General features: G+C 33.9%; 1 protein-coding gene across 1 annotated transcript in view; it reads left to right on the forward strand.

The window, feature by feature from the left end:
* Positions 1-23,440, forward strand: part of Eip74EF (Ecdysone-induced protein E74) — a 735,282-nt gene that overhangs the window by 33,998 nt on the left and 677,844 nt on the right. The window lies entirely within an intron of this gene.

Below are 23,440 nucleotides of genomic sequence, written 5' to 3' on the forward strand. Positions count from 1 at the left end.
AATTTAGACATTAGCATGTTTCTAGGTTTTTGTTTGTTATTGATTAATTTTTAAAAATAAGTTATGTTGATTGAAAAATATCAATAACTCTACAAGGTGGTTGAATATATACTTTATATTGTTAAAATATTTAAATGATGCATCGATGTACTTGTGCAAATATATACATATTTTAAATTTAATTATTTATTACTGAAATATTTGTAAGAGATTTGGTTTGTTTTTAGATATGTATGAAGGATTTAAAGGAGCAATTAAATATTTAATTAGCTATTTGATTTATATTGACACTATTTTCTGTCTGAAATAAGTTTAAGTAGCAAGTGCACTTGTGTTCCGTGTTGGTTTGCTATAAATTAAATAAAAATAAAGTGCAGAAACTATAATTTGAGCTTTAGACCTGAGAAATAAGCAAATGAAAAGCATTTTTCGTAACATTGTTTAATATAGATATCTAACAATTCAGAAGTGTACTTACATTAAAATCTGGTCAGTAAGACCAATTATCAATTTGTTTCTAACTTAAATTACTATTGAAATCTTAAAATTAGGTGTCTACTCACTAGTATCTTTCCTATTATTTCTAATAACTAGCATTAAATTTAGCATGCATACTCGCGCAACACTTTACTCTGCTTTTCACCCACTTATTATACCAGTTCAAAAGGCTTTGTTCTTTTGAGCCTTCTCTCTAGGTTCGTATTGTCGAGGAGCTGGATAGCCTCGACGTTTACATGATGATGGAGTCGTTGTTCATGGCTCCCTGCAAATTTCTTGATTATCTGATTGACGTCTTCCATCTTGAGGTCCCGGTGAAGGTCGTTGTTCCTAACGTACCAAGGCGCATCTACGATGTTCCTCAGCACTTTATTCTGGAATATCTGGATTGCTTTGATGTTACTAGGCTTGGCACAGCCCCAGAGTTGGTAACCATAGGTCCATACTGGTCTCAGTATTTGTTTATAGATTAGGAGTTTATTATTTATGGATAGAGAGGAATGTCTTCCCACCAATCAATACATTTTCTTGTAGAGGATGCCTAGTTCTTCTCTTTTCTTCTTCACGTGACCTTTCCAGCGAAGTTTCGCATCAAGAGTGATCCCCAAGTACTTTGCTGATGTTGCAATAGGCACTTGGACATCATTTATTCTAATTGGAATGTTATTAATTCTCTTATTGGTAAAATTTATATGGACTGATTTATTCTCGTTCAGCTTAATTTTCCATTTTTTGGTCCATTCATGGATTTTATTTATTGAATTTTGTAGTTTTTCTGTAGCTTCTTCGACAGTGTCACTTACCTATTTAATAAAGTATAATAAATAATACAATAATAAAGATAACAATGTGTAATAAAGAAAGTATGCAAAAGATTAATCGTCACTTTTTACTTATATAAAATATATAAACAATTAGCTCAGTCTGGTTATGCAAAAATCATCGATTTCACGGCAAAAAGTTATTTAATTTATTTATCCCTGAAGCTAAATATTTAAACTATTGAACTAGCTCTATTATTGACGTTAGACACATTTAGCAAATTTCATAGGATTTTTTAAGACTTAAACTATCTCAGAAGTTAAATGCATATTGCGTTTTATTTATTTGAATTACTCCATATAAAACGCTCATTATTATTTTGTAAAAGTAAATTTTTATCGAAATGTAATGCTTGGTCTGGTCTGGAATTGTTTGTTTCTGAGGTTTCATCTGTTACAGTGGCGGCTTTTGAAGGTAGGCAGGATAGGCCGGGCCTACCCAATAATTTTAAGAGCTTTAAAATTGAAAAACATATTCAAAAATTATATTAATACATGTAAATAACTTTTAAATGTACTAAATCACTCAATACATTAGCGTCCGTTAAAACAACTATATTATTATATTACCACAGAAAGCATCCAATCGTATTAAGGCATTTTAAATATCATTAATAGGCCCGACCGGAACTGGCCGATCCAGCTCACATAAGATCCCCATACAAAAAGCGTTTGAAGTAAGCAGCTTGCTGGACAACGATTTATATCGTCGTGTTTACGCTTGCTGTTTAGGCACCAGACGATCGGGCCTACGACGACAATCGTTGTCACTTGTAACTTAATTATCGAATTGTTATATAAATTTTCTTTTAAATTATGATAAAAAAATATGTAACATAATCTATAATTGTAACATATTTTTAAACAAACAACACAATTGCAAACAAGTGCACGGTTGTCCAAATAAATTTTAAAACATTCGTAAAATTCGAAGAAAAAAATCACATTTGCGTGATTTCTATATCGCCTGATTGTATGAAACTTATATATGAGATTGTTTTATAACTGATACATAAAAATGAGTTTTTATGGGGCTTTACCAGGTTGAAGTAATAGCATTAGTAATGTTTATAGTGAGTGTTTGGACATTGTTATTTCACTATTGGAATCGCCATTATCTAGAAGAACTGAAATTGGTAGAAAAAAAATTATTATGAATGAAAGGTCTACTCCAACATTGCGTATTGACCAAAAAGATGGGAAAAAGGTGCGTACTTTTAATTGCTCTTGGTATGATGTCTACAAATGGTTGTCTGGAAGTATTACGAAAAACAGACTATATTGTTGGCCGTGTTTGAAATTTTCTAATAAGAAATGTGTATAGAACTGTAAAGGATACTTTGATTTAAAAAATATGTCTGCCTCCTTAAAAAAAAAATATTCCAGTTGCAAGGAACATTTAAGTAATTTCCTGTCCTTTAAAGATGTACAGAAGAGGGCGTTTTCTATTCGCGATTTGCTAGATGAAAAATCAAAAATCGCAAAAATTAGATACAACGCAGAAGTTAAAATGAACAGAGAAATCATTAAAAAATTAGTTAGAGGGGGGGTCATGACCCCGTGACCCCTCCCTCTGGATCCGTCACTGATTACACATAGCTATATGTAATTTGCTGGCTTGGCCTACCCAAAATTTTACCACACCAGCCGCCACTGATCTGTTATCAGTTGAGGTCTATGTCTATGAGTCAATGTCTTCCGAAGTTGTCGACCAAACGTCAAAAATAACTAAATTTGTCTAGAATTGGGGTACAACAATAGGAAATGGAACAGCAAGATCGTTGAAGATAGAGGGCTATAGTGGATGTGACGAAAACTCACCCCAAGTTGTGAAGCCAGTCAAGAAGAAGAAGGTACCTACTTATCCAAAGATCGCTGCACATTCTAAATAACTTGTTATTCCTGGTTATATCGTTTAAAATATACCTAGCATAATAAAGCATCTTTAGCTTCTTTTCTGGACTTTATTTTAGATTCTATCCCTCAAAGTCGTATGACTTATATCTCTCAAAGTAATACTTTAAACAATATCCTAAACTAGTGATAAAACTGATTAGACTCCAGTGGTGTTTGTAATATTTTTTTATGGAAATCTGTGAAGAGTTGGTTTGTGTTTAGTTTAAAATGAAGAAACTTGTTCAATAAACACTAATGTAAATTTTGATGACCAATTCGATTTTTAATGAATTAAGTGTTTGTTTTTCTAAAATATATTTCGAGAGTGGAGAGTTTGTTTATATTGAAAATTCTAACTTAACCTTCCCGTGTTTGCAATTGTTAAACGCACTTACATTGTTTTTAATGCTTCCATACACTATCTAACTTATTCTCTCCTTGTATACTACCGACTATATATCTAGGGTAGTATCGGCAAGGTTAAAAAATAATGTTCTTGGGAACTAACACTAAAACGGTAATCTTTGAAGCATCTCTCGACATGCGGGAAAATAAAAAAATGATGAATGGTGTTTTAGCATTTTTGCAACGACAGATATTGTTCAGGACTTCTCAGTTCATGGCATACCAGTTTCTGTAATTGGTTTTATTGCCAAGTCGGAGAATTTCTTTTCCAAATTCCATTAAGAGTGGTGCGGTTACATTTGTTCTTCAACATTCTCTTTCACTTTCAAAATGTTTTTAAGATGTTTCATAGAAAAGGAGTCCTGCAAAATGATTTATATAAATCTGAGTAGGCTGATTTCAATTAGAATGGTACTTTAATATGTTAATTAAACAAATAAATATTTAAATAAATATACTAAGTTTTGTATTTGTTTTCTATTTTAACATAGCATTATGTGATAGTTGTGATCTTTTACCAATAAGCCAATTAATTTGTCTGGTTTTTAATTATAGGTCTTGTTTTGTATATAATGTGTACTTTTTATATTAACTCCTGATCAAGATAATTCTTTTTTTGTTGGTATTGCTTGTCGGTTTTAACTTTATTTTCCACTTTTTGTAGAAAGTTTTGTATCGCATTAAGATGTGTTTGTAGCGTTTCTGAGGCAACTGTTAGATGCTGGTGATGCTATAACTACAGTAAAGGTCTCAAGACGCTATGTTTGGATACGCCAGACTTTATGTGATAATATCTTCGACGATCTTTATCCATTTTAATGTTTAAATATTTTCTTCTATTCCTGCGGTGCCTATCTGTTCCGGAAGATTTGGATTGACATGGCTCATTACTTTGCTGGCATCTATTCGGAATAGTCCGGTTGCAGATGAGTGAAATAATTTTCTCAGGTTTTGGAACCAAGAAATTCTTCTTCTTCCTGGTCCCCTTTTTCCATACACGTTGCCTTAAAGAACGAGTTAAAACAAAACATATCTCAGCTCATTTCTCATAACATGGATCAGATACTTCAATGTGAACTCTTTGATTGTATAAACGATTTCACATTCCCCATTCTACGTATAACCTCAACATAACTCACGCAGTCCACCCATGGCAGTATTGAGATGCCTGAAATACCACATGTCGAAGGCTTCAATTTTTTTTAAAGAAGTGTTAAAAAGCGTCAAATCCTTTACTCCGTAAAACAAGTTACAAAAACATATCATCTCAGAATGGAGACTTTGTTTTCGTTATATTAAGATCCAGTCCATACTATTGACTAATACCTGATATTCGAGGCATTATTCTTTGTAAGCCCTCCAAACTAACTGCAAACACTACTGCGTCGTTATATAATGTTATTTAGAAGCACTTTGTTGACTTATATGCCTTCTGCTTTTTCCAGGGTTTGTGCCAAGATATGTTCAGATTATATCAATGGGGACAGCGTGCATCCTTGTCTCCTCCTCACAGCATCTATCGAGATAGCATCTGTCAACCGATCATCCACTTTAATGTTGACAGTTTGATTATAACAGATATTATAGATGATTCTTATCCTGATCAGTTGCTATGAATACAAAATTTCAGCACAAGTACTTTTCATTGATTACAAAGCCGCCTACGATACAATAGACAGAAACAAATTAATAGAAACGTTAAAAAAATTCCAAGTACCAGAAAAAAATAGTAAGATTGCTAAAAATGACAATTAGCCAAACCATTTGTGCTGTGAAATGCAACGGTACAGTCTCAGAAGAATTCGAAGTTAAAAAAGGTGTTCACCAAGGAGACCCGTTGTCTACATTGCTATTCAATATAGTTCTAGAAAAAATTGTAAGGGTTAGTGGGATAAATAGGTCCGGAACTATTTTATAAAAGGAGCACCAATGCTTAGCATCCGCTGATGATGTGGTTCTCATTGCAAGAAATGGAAAAGAACTATCAAATACAGCAAAAAGACTGATTCGAGAAAGCTCTAAAATGGGACTGAAAGTTAATATTAATAAATCAAAGTACATGGAGATCTCGAGCAAGAAAGAAATAAACACCAGGGGATCCTTTAAATTGGAGGTGGAGAATGGATCAGATGTAGAATTCGAGAAGGTAGATGAATATATGTACTTAGGTACTCTTATTGATCAGACATGTAACGAAGAAACTGAAATCAACCTGAGACTGGCCAAGAGCAACAGGTGTGCTGGAGCCATGAGTAAAATAATTAAGGCTAAAGATATATCTCGTAATAGAAAAATAAGAGTATACAAAACTATAATCAGACCCACAAAGCTATACGCTGCCGAGACATGGACTATGAACAAAACCATACAGAACACATTGGAAGCATGTGGAAAGATACTTCGCAGAATGTTTGGTGGAAAAGTAGTAGAGGAAGAATGGAGAAGACAAACTAATGCAGAAGTGGACCATTTGTATGCTAACCCTACAATAACAAAAGTGGTGAAAAAACGTAGACTAGAATGGCTCATATTGCTTGGAGAGTACCAAGGGCAAAAAAAAGAGAGGAAGACCGAAACAGAAATGGAGAGATGTAGTGATGGAAGATGTTAGAGAGATGGGAATCAGAGATTGGAAGCTGATAGCTAAGAACAGAAAACGATGGAAATTATCCATCCAGTAATGGGCCTGCCTGTTAACGCTGTTATACATACATAGTTGATTCTTAAATCTCTATCATCTAAGCCTGCTTCTTTCAGCATTGCAGTGAGCTTATCATGTTTTATTCTATTAAATGTCTTCCCGTCCTGGCCAAAACAAATTTTGTCGCAGTTGCATCTCTAAATAATTAAATTTGCTTAGCGAGTAAAGCCTCCCGTATGTCTAAAGTTTCGGGGAATATAAATTGTGTCCATAATACTTGCTCTTCGCTTTTTTTTTATATATTTTGATGTGTACCGTTTTTAAAAAGGTGTAACCGTCTCAAAAGTTTCAAAAATTTATTATTCTAATTTCTAGTAAATATTCAAATTAATGTTGCTCACGCCACCTATCCGCCGAATACGGAAACATCAAAATTACCTCAAGAATCCAACTGCAGTTCATAGTAGTTCCGATTTTGGCCTCAAATCGATGGTTACCGACCGCTGGTAACCTTCCTGCAATTCATCTTTCCTTTCTCTCTTTGAACGTCCAGCATAGAGTACAAAATTTTGTTTGAGTGGTCTCTTCACGAGACCGTTACGGAAGCACTAATAGTTGCCAGAACTATGTTTATTGTTCCGAGGTTATCTAAATACCTATCGATTTATGGTATGTGTTCTGAAACCAGAATAACTTTTTGTTCGTTACAAAATAATAAAGCTTAGCTCTGTTTTAAATTTTTCATTTTATTTCTTTATCTGAGCTCGTTTTCTTACCAGGATAAATAACGGATGGCGTCCATTTCATTTTAATTTTAAAGATAATACAAACAGATTGTATATGAATTTTGAAAGAACCACACTCAATCTCTTCCCGACACGAGCAAAGAATATTTATGTACCAGTTATATTAGCTAAATTTTGTTGAATAAATTGTTGTGTTGTAGTTTGGATTTATTTTGTTAAATATAGTTGTTAATCATTTTATTCCTTGTCTCTCATAAGTTTTAAGAATTCTGTATAAACTTGTCAGATCCTACAGCTTTACTATCTTCGATTTTTCTTACAGTAGATGTGACTTTTTCCATCGTAACTGTGGGTTCTGTTTGGCATTTTGTGTCATTAATGGTGTTAGCAACATATCTATTAAATGTATCTGTTCTTTCTTCTAGACCTTATAGTGGTTTGCTTTAGTTATCAGTCAAACACCAGTTTCTTTATTATTTTATGCTCAAAATATCAGCAGAGATATTAAGATTTTAGAAGTAGGTAAAACTGACTGCTCACTTTTCTTTTAGTTTGTATAGCAATCCTTGGTGCCAATGTACAGTACAAATGTTCTTGTGTTCTAGACTCTACTTGAATAAATTTACCATTCTACGGCTTACTGAATTTCTATTACGTTGTCCCTAAAGCCAAATTATTGATTTAGTATTAGATCATTAAATGATATAACATTTAATCTATTTTGCAGAAGATGCTCAATTTTTTTTGGAAAACATTGGTACCTGGCTTATAGGTCTTTTATAAGCAGTTTCTGTTGGACGTTTTCCAAGTTTCACAATCATAACAATTTCTGCAAATTTCCATTGCCTTGGATAGTAGCCAAGATGACATTTTGTTGTATACAGTATCGATGAAAACGCAATTGCTTTAGAATTTCTCCAATAAGTAAATCTTGATTCTTGTGTGAGTTTATTGTCTCTACCTCATCTATAACTTATGATGAACATCAAGATCTTACTGGTAATGGTAGTTAATAGCAAGAGAAAAAATTTAACAAGGCAAACGATTTTAAAGGTGTTCTATGAAAACTATTGTTTTTTCGTGATTTGATCTATCCATGATTAGCAGTTTGTCTTAATGGGGGTACTGTTGTACCGGGTATTTTAAATTGTTTTACAATTGTTTTACATCATCATGTAGCGCTACAACCTTGGGTGGATCTTGACTGACTGTACATTTTTTTTCCAAAAGGAAAATCTTTCATCAATCTGTTGTCCAGTGAAATCCATTTTATGGAGATCTGAAATTGTGTAATTGATCTTCACAAATAGTGGTCGATCAGATCAGGTTTTTAATGAAATATTTCAAATAACCATTTCTGGAGTTGTGAATTACAGAATGAACATGTGGGTTTGGTCTATTAAGATTTCTTTTGCTTATGGAATTTCGTGTGTGTTGTCAGAGTATATATCCTGGGAACTTCTCTATTATCCTTTCTTAATATAGGCAGGTATATATTTTATCATTTGATTAATCTGTACAATTGTTGTGTTAAAAAAATCGAGAACTGCTATTTTAATATCTTCTAATGTTTTTACCGTGATGTTAAAATTTAATTTAGTGAAGGTACACAGTTTTTTTAGTACACAGCAAATCTTTTTGTAGATTTTCAATACTAACATTTATGATTGGACTGTTATCAGAGTCTAAGTTGAAAGGTCAAAGTTAAAGGTAAAAGTTTGATCTAATGTCACATTTATTAATTGGTATACCTTTGACTATAGAAAACTCTAGTAGATCTGGAGTTTTGTTTGTCTAAAGGATATAAGTTGGTTTTCCAGTGGATTTATAATTTAGATTATTGCTGTGCTGCTTCCAGGTATTTTTCGCTTTTCGTTATTAGTGTGTAACCTCAAGTGTTGTATTTTGAACTGTAATCTTAAACACTTATTTCTTGGCATTATAGACTATAATATTCTCATTCAATCCAGTGAATTGTATCATTATCATCATCATCATTCTGGCTTTACAACCCTGCGTGGGTACTAGCCTCCTCAAGAATTTCTCTTCTTCTTGGACTATATCGCTCGCTCTATACATCTGCTTGACCTCTGCATTTGTTCTCCTTCGGTATTGGTTGCTATTAATGTCGTGATAAGGCCCAAAGATTCTTCTGAAGATTTTCCTCTCAAAACATCTAAATCTTTGGTCAGGGTCCACGTCTCACACCCATACATGAGCACCGGTCTAATTACCGTTTTATATATTCTAATCTTTGATGCTCGTGTTAGACTTTTAGATGTAATAGTATTATGGAGGCTGTACATACATCTGTTTGCTACCTGAATTCTTCCTTTAATCTCTTCCGCGATATCATTATCTGCAGTGATTGTTGCTCCGAGATATTTAAAACTCTCCACTCTTTCAAAGTTACATGGGTCTATTGTAACATTTTGCCCTATTCTATCTCGTCCCTTTTGTCTGTTGATGCACATGTATTTGATTTTCTCTGCGTTTACCCTTAAACCAGTTTTCTTTGCCTCTACCTCCAATTTATCAAAAGTCTCCTTCACATTGGTGACTGTGTTTCCCACAATGTCATTGTCGTTCCTCCGGCAAGCACGTATTCCCATATTTCTCATGTCTTCATAGATGTTATCAAGGAACCTTGTTCTGGGTCTTCCTCTTCTTCTCTGACCAATGTGTCTATCAAGGTGCGTTTTTCCAGCTGGGTCATTTTGTTCTAGTCCTATCTTAATATGTTTTACGATATCAGGTTCCTGGTATATTCTATAAAGTTCGAAGTTTTACCGTCTTCTCCACACTCCATTGTCATTCACTGCTCCATAGATTCGCCTTAGTACTTTTCTTTCGAAGCATCCAGCGAATTGTGGAATAAGTGGAATAATGGAAATACAAAAATTGACTGTTAGAAACATTTTATTTCTTAGCGTTATAGACTATATTTAAGTTCATTCAAACGTAATTTTCACCAGATTCCATTCACGATATACAAATACTTAGGCACTGCTATAAAAATAGTGTTGAACATTTTTCATTCATAATATTAACTCAATATTCAAGTCCAAGACAACGAATGTCCTCTCTTCAGTGTCGAGAGAATATTACTTATAATAAGCTAGTCTGGTATTACTGTTAATAACCATTGTTGAAAGATTTTTTAAATTTGATTTACGTTTGAGTAACTTTAATATCCCATAAATAAAAATATATACATAATATTTTACGATTTGTTACATGTTTAAGTTTTTGGCATCTGTATAAATCGCACATACTTTTCCAAGTGAAAGCGTGTTTATATTAAAATAAAAGGCTTAGAAAGTGAAATTATAATGTAACGAAATTGTAGATAATTTTATGTATCTTAGTGTAAAGCTACGTTAAATATAGAAGATTCGATTCCACATTATGTAAACCTGCTGAGTTGATTTGTTATAATATATATTATATAAAATAAAATATATATATATTATATAAAAATTATTATTAATTCATTTAGTTTTATTTACTATCCGAGTTACAATTCTAAAGTTAAAAATGCACGTAACATCCTGTCGTTAAAATTCCAAAAAAAAAATTACTAGACTAGAGAAGACGAAGAAAGTTGAGAAAAAACATGAGAATGAGAGTTTTTTCGTTTAAGTTTACCTTGGTATACCATGATAAGCAATCATGGTATCAATATCCTGAAAGTATGTACTGTACGTCCTATTATACCATATTATTACCCATACTATATATTTTTCCCTTTCTGCTTGAAACACTAACTAAATTGATAAGGGTTGACAACGACTGTTTTAAATATATCTTTTTCAAAAAAAACTACAAAATCCGTATGTATTCCAGACCTGGTTACAGTCTAATGTTTTTAAAATTTTGTAACATAACCAGTGAAATAACTATGCCTATGTAGATAGCCAATTTTTCAATTGTTATCCGTTATACATAAGTTCCAGAAAAAAAAACAGACCTGATATAGAATGTTATATAGTAGGATCGTTTTAGCCTGTCGCATAAGTAATAAAAGTGTCAGTTCAGATTTGCCTCAGGTAGTCAGCGGTTCTCAAATTAAAAATGTACGGTTTTCTTAATTTGATAATACGACATTAGGGATTTTTTTAATAAAATAACTTTGTATTATGTTTTATAATAATTGAATATCATAATGTAAATTGATAAACAATGAGTATGAAATATACAGGATCATTCACGAAACATGTTGGTTAAAAGTTTTCAAAGTTCTGGTCGTCACTGGTTTCTGCAAACTTGGAATAATGGGTTATGCAAAGCATTCTTCATTTTTTAAATATGTGCATTCTTCTAGCACTTCCGGTTGTACCGGAAGTCGCCATTAAGTTAACTCGGCGTGTACTAAACTCTATTTTTATTTAAGCATAAAAAAATTTGCCAATGTTAATACTGGGTGTTCAAAATTTTGTATTATATTTTTATTTTTATATATTTTATAAATATATCTATAAAAATATATATCTATATAAAACAAAGACTTATTCCTACTTCCAACGCACACCTTCCCAAACCCACCGAGGTAGATTGTCCTCCTGCGATACAACCAGCCCCGGCTTTCCTCCCCCCCTGGTCTTTGGAGTCAGGTCTCGACTATTTCGCGGTATCCCCCGTCAGGCAATGGGATATTTCCGTGTATTTACATTTCAGTGGTAGGTTAGCCCATTTGGCTTTATCACTACCGGTCAAAGCAATTGTTCGACGATCTAATGATGGTTGTGTGTGCCGATACTTGCTTTCCCTTTTATGCACCAAGTGCAGTCGAGAGCGAGCAAGCATCGAATCCTTTCATCCGTCGTCTAATACCCAGTCATTCGTCCAGTCATGTCCTTAATCTACCTTACTTGCTAATCTAATTTTTTTGGTGCTTGCATTTAAGAGCGTCGTGCGGCGTGCCTCCGGCTGTCTCCTGCATGCGGTTTTTGTTTTATTTTTTTTTGTTTTCTTTTGGTGGTTGGTTCCCTTTTGTGTTAAGTTTTCTATCTACGTCTTAATCTATGGACAGGTATCATCACTATCTGACTCGCTATCCGATTCATCTGAATCTTCATCATTACGAATAATTAAAGGTCTTACTTCATCAATAACTTGTTCTATTTCATATGACTCTAAATTTTTTTTTTCAGTATGCTCAATACATTTCCGCCATTGTTCCTCATTGACTTGGTTTAGTGCATCTTGCCAGAGTTTAAAACGCTGGCTTCGTCGGTGGTCTTACATGCATGTTTATCATAGTAGTTTTTAGTGATGCCCCACACCAATTCAATTGGATTGTACTGGCAGTGATATGGTGGTAGTCTTAGGACCTCATGACCATATTTTAGTGCCATTTGGTCAACGACAAATTTATTCTCAGTAATGTGTTCTTTGCACTTATTTAATAATTCAGCTTTTAAAACTAGATGTTCGTGTTCTATATTTTTCTCCGACAGCCACTTACTTAAGTCTTCTTTTTTCCAGCTGCTTGTGGGAAACTTTTCCCCCTCTCTGGTGTGATACGAAGCATTGTCAAATACTATTAATGCCGGATTTTCCAGATTTTTTAATAATTTTTCCTCAAACCAATGTTCAAAAATATCGGCGTCCATATTTCCGTGGTAATAATCAGATTTTTTTACGAATAAAATATAAGACTAGCATTGGGTATAAAACCTTATTTCCTCCCGTATTTCCTGCATGCAATATAATATATCTTTTGCCATTACTCGCACTAGTACTCGAATAGCATTTGGTAGAATCATCTTGCCAGGATGATTTGGTATTATTTCCTTTCGCAAAAATCCATGTTTCTTCAAGAAACACAAATTGTCTGGCAAATTCGGAATTCTTGTTTTTTAAATAGTTTCTTATAAATTTCCACCTTTTTCCAACAACATTGGACAGCTCGCACAACACTTTACGATTATTGGTTTTTTTGTATCTAAAACCCATAGCTTTTAATACTTTTGATAAACTGGTCAAAACCATATCACAAAGTTCTCTGTCCTTTATTTTTTGAATAAGTGTCTTTCTTGTAACATGTTCTTTTGCTTTGTACATGTCATAAATGATATTTCTGATTGAGATTTTAATACCTTGTGGCAAGTCGAGGGTTTTCGGATGCAAACGAATCCTTTTATTTTCCTTACTTAATTCCTCCTCACTCATTTTGCGAACTCTTTGCAAGGTCCGTTCTGAAATTCCACAAGCTGCACTTGTCCTTTTTTGAACTGCCAGTACTGATGTAATTGGTCCCATGTTGATTTTTTCTAAAGTAAAATAATTTTCCACTTTCAACACAATTCGACGCTCACTCGGAGATAAAAACTTATATTTAGGTGTTCTATCGTTTTCTTGTACGTTATCCATTGTCACTATTGAAAACCGGCGATCGTTGAATACTAATAGCGAGAGTTTTTCAATAAATTATCATCACAAAGCATCCAATTTGCGTTTTTTCACGATTTATAAAAAAATTGTTTTGGTAGCGCTGATTTATCCTCAAGTACTACACCCGACCAGTAGGAGGTTCGGTACCACAAAGCAGGTAGAAAAGGGAAAGCATAACAGAGTGGCTGTAACTAGAGTCATAAATTATTTTTCGGGCGTTAATCCGAAATACGACAGGGTAAAACGACTTCACTATAATATTGAATTTCCTCGTTGTCTGATAAGAGAGATGTGATAAAATCCTTGATTTATTCATTCTGTTGTTATGGTCTCTCTCGTTTTCTTTGCATGTTTGTCAAAGTTCAGGCATTTAAACGCATGTTGTTAGCGGAACTTTACTCGTGACCCTTCCTTAAGGCAGGTTTACACGTATCCAGTAACTGGTGCCAGTCGCACTGGTACGAAAGCGCTGGCATAGTTGTGACATCACGTAACACTTTTTTGCACCAGTCCAGCGCTGTCTGCCAACTGCTCTATTTTTCATGCCAGTGGCCTGTCCGCGTCACCTCTAACTTCGTACCAGTGATTGTAGTCAAGTTTAAACATATCGTTCCAGTCGCTGGCGTACCTGTGAAGAGTAAAACAAACGACTGACTTCATCAAGTAGTAACTGGCGTGCCAGAGAGACTGGCGCCAGCTAATACATGTAAGGCTACGGACATAACGAGGATACATGGATGGCTGCGGTGGAGATTGCAGTCGCGGATGATATATTGTTGTCAAAACAAACCTTCATTTTCTTATGAAATCGCATATACCAAGGATGTATCACCCGTTCACCCTCGCAACCTATCATCGCGGTTTACAGCGATATCGATGCCAGAACCAAATAGTTTGTTTTACATCGCGATCGAGCCGTTGATCGCGTGATAAATTACAAGTTTATTGGGGATTTGACATTCGCCGGAGATACGGATGGTATGGTAAATATACTGAAATGTATCCAGGCTCATTCCCATATAAGCATAAAAGCTGTCTAAGTGGTATTTCTTAAGCTCTTTGAATAATGGTATGCTCCTAGATAGTGCCTTTTTTATTTATAGGATGAGCCGAAAGCTGACAATTTAAAGAATTACCAATGATCCACTACTTTTCACTTGAAAACATGTATTCACTGTTGTCACTACTGTCGCTTATGTACATAATTTTATAATGTAAAAAAGCTAACTTTTCCGGAATACATGTCAGTTATTTCAGTGACCGCAAAGAACACTAAAAGGAAGTTTTCTTCGGCATGTTCTGCCCGCCATCGATGTAAACCTCGACCGCGACCGCGACCTCCACCGCGCACATCGATGTATCTTCGGTATCTCCGTACCCTAAAGGTGCCTGTCCAGCGCTATCCTATCTTCTAATTTCTCTAATATTAATCATAATCACCAACTGTTATCTCTTGCTGTGTTGACCTAATATTGTAAACTGTGTCTTCTCTCATTTGTTTCTCATTCTTTATTTGTCGGAATAATTTGGTTTTTAAATGCATCTGTTGTTTTTTTTTAGAAATGATCGTCAATATTTATTTATCTGTATCTCAATTACATCATCGACGATGATATGGTCAACGAAATATAATGAATGTTGTCGACACAAGGAGCTGCATTTTGGTGCTTTTTAATACTGTACTACAATTCTTTCAGGCCAAATTTCGTTAATAGACAGTCTAGATATTGTCTACTTGAAGTGGGTAATCTGCTTCTTCTTTTTCAATACCTGGCTGCGTGACTTGATTTATAAAGATTGTTGTTCATTCACCTGGTAGTTTACCTTACTAACTAGTTCTTTATAATTATTTTTTGATTTCTTAATCTCTGACCATATTTGTTTAATTGGTGTATTTTTATTTATTGAAGTGCAAAGATTCCTCCAAGATTCTGTTTTGCGCTTTTCTATTATTATTTTTTAACAAAAAGTTAGGTATTCTTTTATATTATTTTGATTAATACTTACTTTGTTCAATAGTTTCAGAAAAAAAGTGGCCATTTTGCTTTATTTAAGTTCCATCTGTTTGTATTTGCTTTTGTAATATTAAAAAGTAGTAATACTTTTGAGTTTTATTAAAATAGGAAAATGATTGAATCCTAGTTATTTTAGTTTGCTAATTGCATATCGTAGCCAAATCTATACAATAGAATCTTTTATCGAATTATTTTTTTTTTAACAAATAATGAGAGTTTCCGCAACGATTGTGTTTGAGTTGTTATGTAATTCTAAGAAATTGTTGATTTTAACAAGATGACAAGTGCTACGTACTGAATATTCTGTTCGTTTTTATAACCGATTTTTGCTCATATTTTGATATCACTGATATCAATTCTCCTGCCATGTTCTTTTTTCTTTACAAGTCTTTTAAACGTTCTAATTTTTTAAAGTGTTAACACACTGTACCTACCATCCAATAAAACGCACGTATTTACCTTCAGTGTTCTCAGGCAAATACGCGGAAGTATGACACAAAAGAAAAACTTAGACACGTACTATTGCCATTGACTGAAAATCGTCCTTGTGTTGTTTACCGAAATCTCACACTTCACTGCGAATGTTTACTATAAATTTTCAGTTGAACCTACTCCAAACACTAACATTCGCTACTTGTACAACCAATAATACTCGTAGGCGGAGAGGAAACTTTATTATACTAGGGTTGTTCAGTTTATTTTTATCTGGAGGAAAATAATATTTTCCTCAGGATATATTATACACGATAAAAAATAACAGTAATATAAAAAGTACTCATAGAAATTCTAAATAAGAATATTTCCGTGTTAATAGATTACTTATATACATCGAGATTACCTACTTATTTATATACATTAGAATGTTGATGGTCTCCCCACCAATACATCTTTGGTGATTCATTTTTTCTTGCTTGAAACATTGGTAGATAAAGAACAAACACACTTATCTAAAGCAACTCATCACAGAAATTATAGATTTTAAATATGGTTATCAACTGTTCCTATCTGACCATTACTAGGCACCATTTATGGTCACTTTGAGAACTTTTTTTATTATTTTTCTATTAAGAAATATGTAGTAATTACTATTTAAATAGGAATAAGCCACAATTGAAGGTTAAAGTACGATTATTGACGTTTCAATTTCCATTTCCGAAGTGGAAATTGAAACGTCAATAAACGTACTTTAACCTTTAATTGTGGCTTATTCCCATTTAAATAGTAATTACTTTAAAATGCCACAAGAAACTAGCTTCAGAACAATATTAAGAAATATGCAGGATTTGAATAAAATCTTTCCGCTCAATGCCATTTTTACTTTCGAATCAGCTTTATTTGGAGATCAACTGATCGTAAATATTCAATTCATAATGAAAATATTATAACGTTTTATATTCTGAACCACAAAAACCGCTGTTTTGGCCATCTCTTTCTACATTTGGCTATTCAGTTTCCCCACTTTTGGCTACCCAAAAACTAGTTAAAAATAGAGATACAAGTTAATATGTATATGCTTAAATATTTAGTAACCTACAAAAATAGTAAATAAATAAATAAATTTTTGGTAACACAAATGAGTAAAAAGCGATGAAAAATTTTGTAAATAGTGTTTATGACTTCATATTTGTTTCTAGTAAAATTTCTTCCTTGTTGCCTTCCCTGTTCTAAAATATCGCCTTTATCTATACTGCAATCGTCATTTTCTATAGTACAAGACAGTTTTCTCTTCATTAGCACTTTTGAAACATTGTATCTCATGCTCTTCTGATGAATAGATATCTATAATTTTGGCAATCTGGCAAGCACAAGGTCTCCCAATTTGAGATCATCGGTATCGAACATTTCAATATTTTCTTGTTCTAGTTTCATGAAGTTAACATCGTCTCCACTGCTACCACTTTCCTCGCAGTTTTCCTGTTCTTCTGAAGAAGAGCCTGAATTTAGGTTGTGTTTTTTAGGTTTCGTCGATTTGTTGTCTTTTGTTCCATTTTTTCGACTTTTTGTGCCTTCATCTGTTTGTTATGTTCTCGAGCCTGCTTCCTTTCTTGTTCTTTGTTTTTCTTTAACATTTTTAAGTTTCTCACCTTCTTTATGATATTACTCCTCCTTGGTGTGTATTCTTTTTCTTTCTTTCTTTTTTCTGTGAGTCCGGTTCCTTTTGTTGAGGGTAAGGGAGCACATTGCAAAATACTGTTGAAGGAATCGATTTTTGTGCAAAAAATATTATGTTTGACTTCTTATGTGAAAACTGCTATCCATCGTAATATTGCTAGCATTCGATGTGATCGAAACATGGTTGCCTAAATAATCAGAATTGGAAGATTCCGAAAACACAGCATTTATCATATTATCAGTTATAGTCGATACCAGGGGACATATATTTGGAAGGGGAAGGGCATTATTATCAGGTTCTGGATCTTCTCTCGCTAAGTTTGGTTAAATTTCTACTTCCTTTATAATTTGAAACCAAATATTGTACTACAGAGATTTATCTTCAATATTAGCGGATTTTGTCTCACCGTGTGCATTCATCTTTTTTGTCAATGTAACGGGTTTACTATCAAACCATTTTGTCATAATGACCTCTCCATCACCACTAATTAATTCTTCGTATGATCCTCTACCTTTCTTCTTCATTTCGCTATCTGACAAAAATGGTGGCTTTGGAACCTATCAACTCTAGCTGTACCAGAAACGTAAATGTGTGTTTGTCTCAAATATTGGAATAAATTATAATGACTAAAGTAGTTGTCATAGTACAGCTGAAAATTAGGTGCAGTTATTCGTTAATGAACAGGATTGTGTTCATCAATGTTAACAAAATGTAAATTTTGCCGAAGTTTATCTGTTGATATATTCTTTATAAATGTAATTATTATAATTATAATAATTTGTTGCCATGCATACTACCAGCACTCATAGGAATTTGTAGTTTAGGTTCCCAGTAGCATCTAATTCTAGGATAATGCAAATTCCCATCAAAATAGGCATATCAACAAATATTTTCCTTTCCTCAGTTGACGTAAAAAAAAACTTTTCGTCTTTTGTGGCAGCATAGAAATTCACATATGTCGCCTTTTCTTCGTAAAGATCATCAGTAAAATATTGATAAAAAAAATGATAAAGACTTCAAGTTCAAAGACGTTAGAAGTGGCTTCGTCTTGCCAATGTATATCTGGGGTTAAGTATGTCATGTTGTTTCTCCATTTGATATCTCCCTTTTTTATTAGATCGTTATTTTCCATTAAGTCATTTATTCTTTTCCTTTTACTTTGTTTTGCAACTCTAGGCTGCGGTTCTTCTTCAACTTCTTCTTCTTCATGAACAAGCTCTATTGCTTCAAATTCCTGCTCTTCAAAATAATCTTGCAATTCCATTTCTGTAATATACTCCTCAATATTATTACTTTCATTTGCTTGTTCTTCCCAAGCACCATCTTCTGCTTCGTCACTCATATATTCAATATCAAATAGACCTTCTTCGATCAACCGCAAGAGCTCATCGTCAGTAAAGGACCTTCTTGAACTAATTTTTCTAGTCCTATTCTAAAATATTAAAATTTTTTACACTATGCAATAAAAAATGAGGTTGTATTTACCTAAAAATTAATTTTTACGTCGATTCACACTGTCCACAAACGAGTACACGCTTTTCAGAAAATCTGTGGTAGCTAATTTTAAGCAAAACCGCTATTAGCAATAGTTTTTTTAACAAATTCTATTATTCATCAACACCATGTGACACATTCAATACCAATTTTTCTCATTTATAACGAAAGAAACTCAAATGAATTGGCGCTGTATTCACCAGTCATAAGTAACTATAGAAGCCTATATTTCAACAAATTAAATATTTTGTTTAAAGGCAGTCAGATGGATGAATGTCCATAATTGTGGACAATGTGTTATAAAGGTAAAAACACATGGAGTTACATACAAAACAGTATAGAATAGGTTAACCTCAATTAAAGATATATATACAAGTTTCTTGAACCCCTAAGTGGAGCATAGAGCTTCAGTGAAAACGCGCCATCGGGTTCTATTTTGCGCTAAGGCCTTCACCTCATTCCAAGACTTTCCTTGGCCTCTTATCTCGTCCATGATGGATCTTCTGCAAGTTTGTACTGGGCGACCTCTTTTTCTTTTCCCTTGGGGATTCCACTCTAGGGCAGTCTTTGCGATACTGCAACTATTTTTTCGGAGTGTGTGACCGATCCAACCCCACTTTCTGGACTTAATTTCATTTTGTACCCTCTTTTGTTCGGTCAGGTGTAGCAGATCGTCGTTTCTGATGGTGTTAGGCCAGAATATACGAACAATTCTTCGTAGACATTTGTTAACAAAGACCTGCAGTTTGTCTGTGAGGGTGTTTGTCACTTTCCAGATTTCACATCCGTAGAGTAGAACAGACATGGCATTTGATCGGAATATTCGGATCTTTGTCCTTGTAGTATACTCGCCAGATCTCCAAACAGGGTTGAGCGTGCTGAAAGCTTGTTGGGCTTTTCGTATCCTCATACGAATATCGTCTTCTGTACCTCCGTTTTCTGTTATGACACTTCCAAGATACGTAAAGTTTTCCACATTTTCAGTCTGCATATTTTCGATAGTAAATAGCGTGTTGTTCCTTGCATTTATTCTCATGGACTTGGTTTTACTAATATTGATTTTCAAACCTATTTTATTGGATTCAGTGGAAAGTGTTTCCAATTGGTAAGCCAGATCTTGGAACCTTTGACCTAATAGACAGATATCGTCCGCGTATTCTAGATCGCTTAGGCGTGTGGTTAACGTCCATTGTATCCCTCTTGTGTCGGAGTCTAGTTTGGAGAGAACATAGTCTATAGCTATGTTAACCCCTCAAAACCTACCGTCTAAATATTCATACGCAAAAAATACCATTTTTGTTTAACCTTGCAGCGAAAAGACGGCGCTGGTTTTTGTTTATTGTGTCAAATATCAATTAAACAACGTGTGGTGTTTATATTTTACCGGTTATTTGGTGTATTTAGTTAAAAATATGGCTTTTAAATCAAATCAAAATGACGTGACAACTAAATTCCGTCAAAAGTGGGAGAGGAGGTAAGTCTTTATACAAAAATATTGATAAGTTGTTATGTTTTTAGTCAGATTCTTTGTTTATTTTTTCATTTAGAGGTTATATTACACTACTGTTTATATTTAGTGGTATACAGAATCACTTTGTGTTACCGAGAATTCAAAAATTAAGCGTATGAAAATTCATACGTTAGGATTTTATGACCATTAGTTTAGTTAGGCATTGTAATTTTATATTTGTTTTATTTTAGGAGACCACTCACTACCGAAGAGCTAATAGCGTGTCTGGAAGAGTCCGATAGTGACGATGAACTTGCCGGTGCACAATTAATAGACATTACATTGTTTCCCCCTGAAAACGACGGAGACACGGATATCAATGAAGTTCCAGAGGAAGAAAATTTGGTGAATACTAATAGCGTGAATTTATTGGGCCCTTTTCTACTAGCAGAGTGCTCTCAGGTGGAAATAATTACACACGACCGTGAAAGGATGGAATTGTATTTGGAACCCTCTACTTCAAAAATGAGAACAGGATCAGCAAAGAACATACCTAAGCCTAAAAAATTGAAAGTCGAAAAAACAAAACGTTCGTGGAAACCCTTGCATTTTGTAGAAGAGTTGCCACAGGATTCTAATTTAAAAACAAAAAATCAAATTTAAAATCGACCTCAAATCATAAATGATATGATCGAGTCAGGAGGTCGCACAATTGATTTTTTTAAGCTTTTCTGGTCATTGGAATTTGTTCAACAAATTTGCGAAGAGTCAGAAGAGCAATTTTACAATTGCTCCTGGAGAGTTCTATAAATTTTTGGCTATTTTTTTGCTTTCTGGATATGTGAAACTTCCAAATCGAAGAACGTATTAGGAGAAATCGACTGACACCTACAACCCGGCTGTGTCAAATGTTATGTCTCGTGATAGGGTGTTTAAATACTCCTAATGGATACTGCGTTAAGTTTGAACTATATAAGGGGAAAAGCCAAAGAGATACTAATATGCCTTTAGGCAGTTCTGTTACAAAAAGGATGGTTTTAGGATATGTTCCTGAAGGAAGTGAAATTTTCCTTGATAATTATTTCAATTCCTTGCTATTACTTGAAGACATGAAAGAGTACAATATAAATGTGACTGGAACAATTCGCTCTAATCGAGCATGTATCGAACATGCACCGTTAAAAGATTTAAAAAAAGAGCCCCGTGGATCTACTTATGGTCTTAGAGATGAGTCAAAAAATATATCTTTGATACGTTGGCATGATAATAGCCAAGTTACGTTTGCTATCAATAAAAGCGATGATCTTGTCACCAAAACAACAACTTGTAAACGTTACAGTCATATTCATAAACAACGGGTAGCTGTTCAGCAGCCATCTTTGATTCAGGAATACAATACTGGCATGGGAGGTGTCGATTTGTTTGATCAGTGGCGTGGTCGTCATCGCATAAACATTAGAAGTCGAAAATGGTATTGGCCAATATTCCGATTTTGCCTCAATGCATCGATAGTGAACTCCTGGATATTATTTAGAAATATCGAGCCAAAAATTAATTAAATAGATTTCATTCGACAAATACTAAACACTATATTATCAACACCTAATCTTCGTACTCCTACACCTCAAAGAACCTCAAATGTCCTTGATGAAGTTCGATATGACAGACTTGATCATTGGCCGATCAAAAATCAAACACAGAGACGTTGTGCAAGACGCCATAAATGCGTAACTTTTATTTGCATCAAATGTAATGTTGGACTTCACATTAACTGTTTTAAATTGTACCACTTGAGATAAATTTATTTTGTTTATAATTTTAAGTTTTCTTTGTAAACGTTCATTAGTTCATTAGTTTCGTTTCTATTATTGCATAATTTTTAATCAAAACATGGTGTTGTGAAATGACAATTGTATGACTATTTAGACAGCTATTTACGACCACCTAGGTATATTTGAAACAAAAATGCCTGAAGTACATTGTATCTTAATCCATTTTATCGCCAAATTGAAAAGAAAAATATTTTTGAATAAGTTTTAAGGGGGTCAGGTTTTGGGGGGTTAAAAAGAAACGGAGAAAGCACGCATCCCTGTCTAACTCCAGTAAGTACGTTGAATTCGTCACTGTTTATCCCATTGTGTGTCACGCTGCATTTCGCATCAGTATATAGTGACTTTATAATATAAATTATTTTTTTCGGGATGTTTCTTAGCTCTAAAATTTTCCATACAGCAGCGTGAGACAAGCTATCAAAGGCACGTTCAAAATCAACAAAAACCATGTATAGGGGTGTGTTCCATTCAACCGATTGTTCCATTATTACTGTTGTAAAAACAACCTGTATAATATTGTAATCGTAGTATAGTTATTTTATCAAATTGTGAGCTCAGGTCGGCAGCTCTCGTGTTAACGTGTGTGCGACTGATGCCCTTCATAAGGGACCCGTCCTCCCCTCGATATGTAACTTAAGACAGACAGTGCCAATTTGCCTCTCGGCAAGAAAAGGCCGTGTGTGTGTGATCTCGAAAATGTGCATGGTGCGTAAGCGATAAATGCGCTTGTAAACCCGGTGTTTTGTGTTAAAACGTATATAGTTGGTCTCTCTCAATTTTATCATTTCATGTATATCTGTTACTGCCTCCCCGCACTCACTGTAAAGCTAATATTTGTATAAATCTTTATGTAACTGTCAGAATTGCGATAATTGTCAATGTTTGAACCAGCCCTTAAGTCTATTGTGTAAATAAATCGAAGGAAAATACATTTTAAGTGTTTTATTGCTTCAGTGGTCCTTGATAAATATTTTGAAGCAATTAGGTGTTCAAATACGCCTCTCTTAAATGTGGATAGTTTGGCAACAAAGTTTACCCTTTCCATCATCTTGTGGTCCTTCGAGCCGGATATTGTTTATCGCAATTCCTCTTCCGATTTATCTTCATAAATCAAATTAATTTTCTCTTATTTA

This window comes from Diabrotica undecimpunctata, chromosome 6 (assembly GCF_040954645.1).
Source record: "Diabrotica undecimpunctata isolate CICGRU chromosome 6, icDiaUnde3, whole genome shotgun sequence".
Lineage (NCBI taxonomy): Eukaryota > Metazoa > Arthropoda > Insecta > Coleoptera > Chrysomelidae > Diabrotica > Diabrotica undecimpunctata.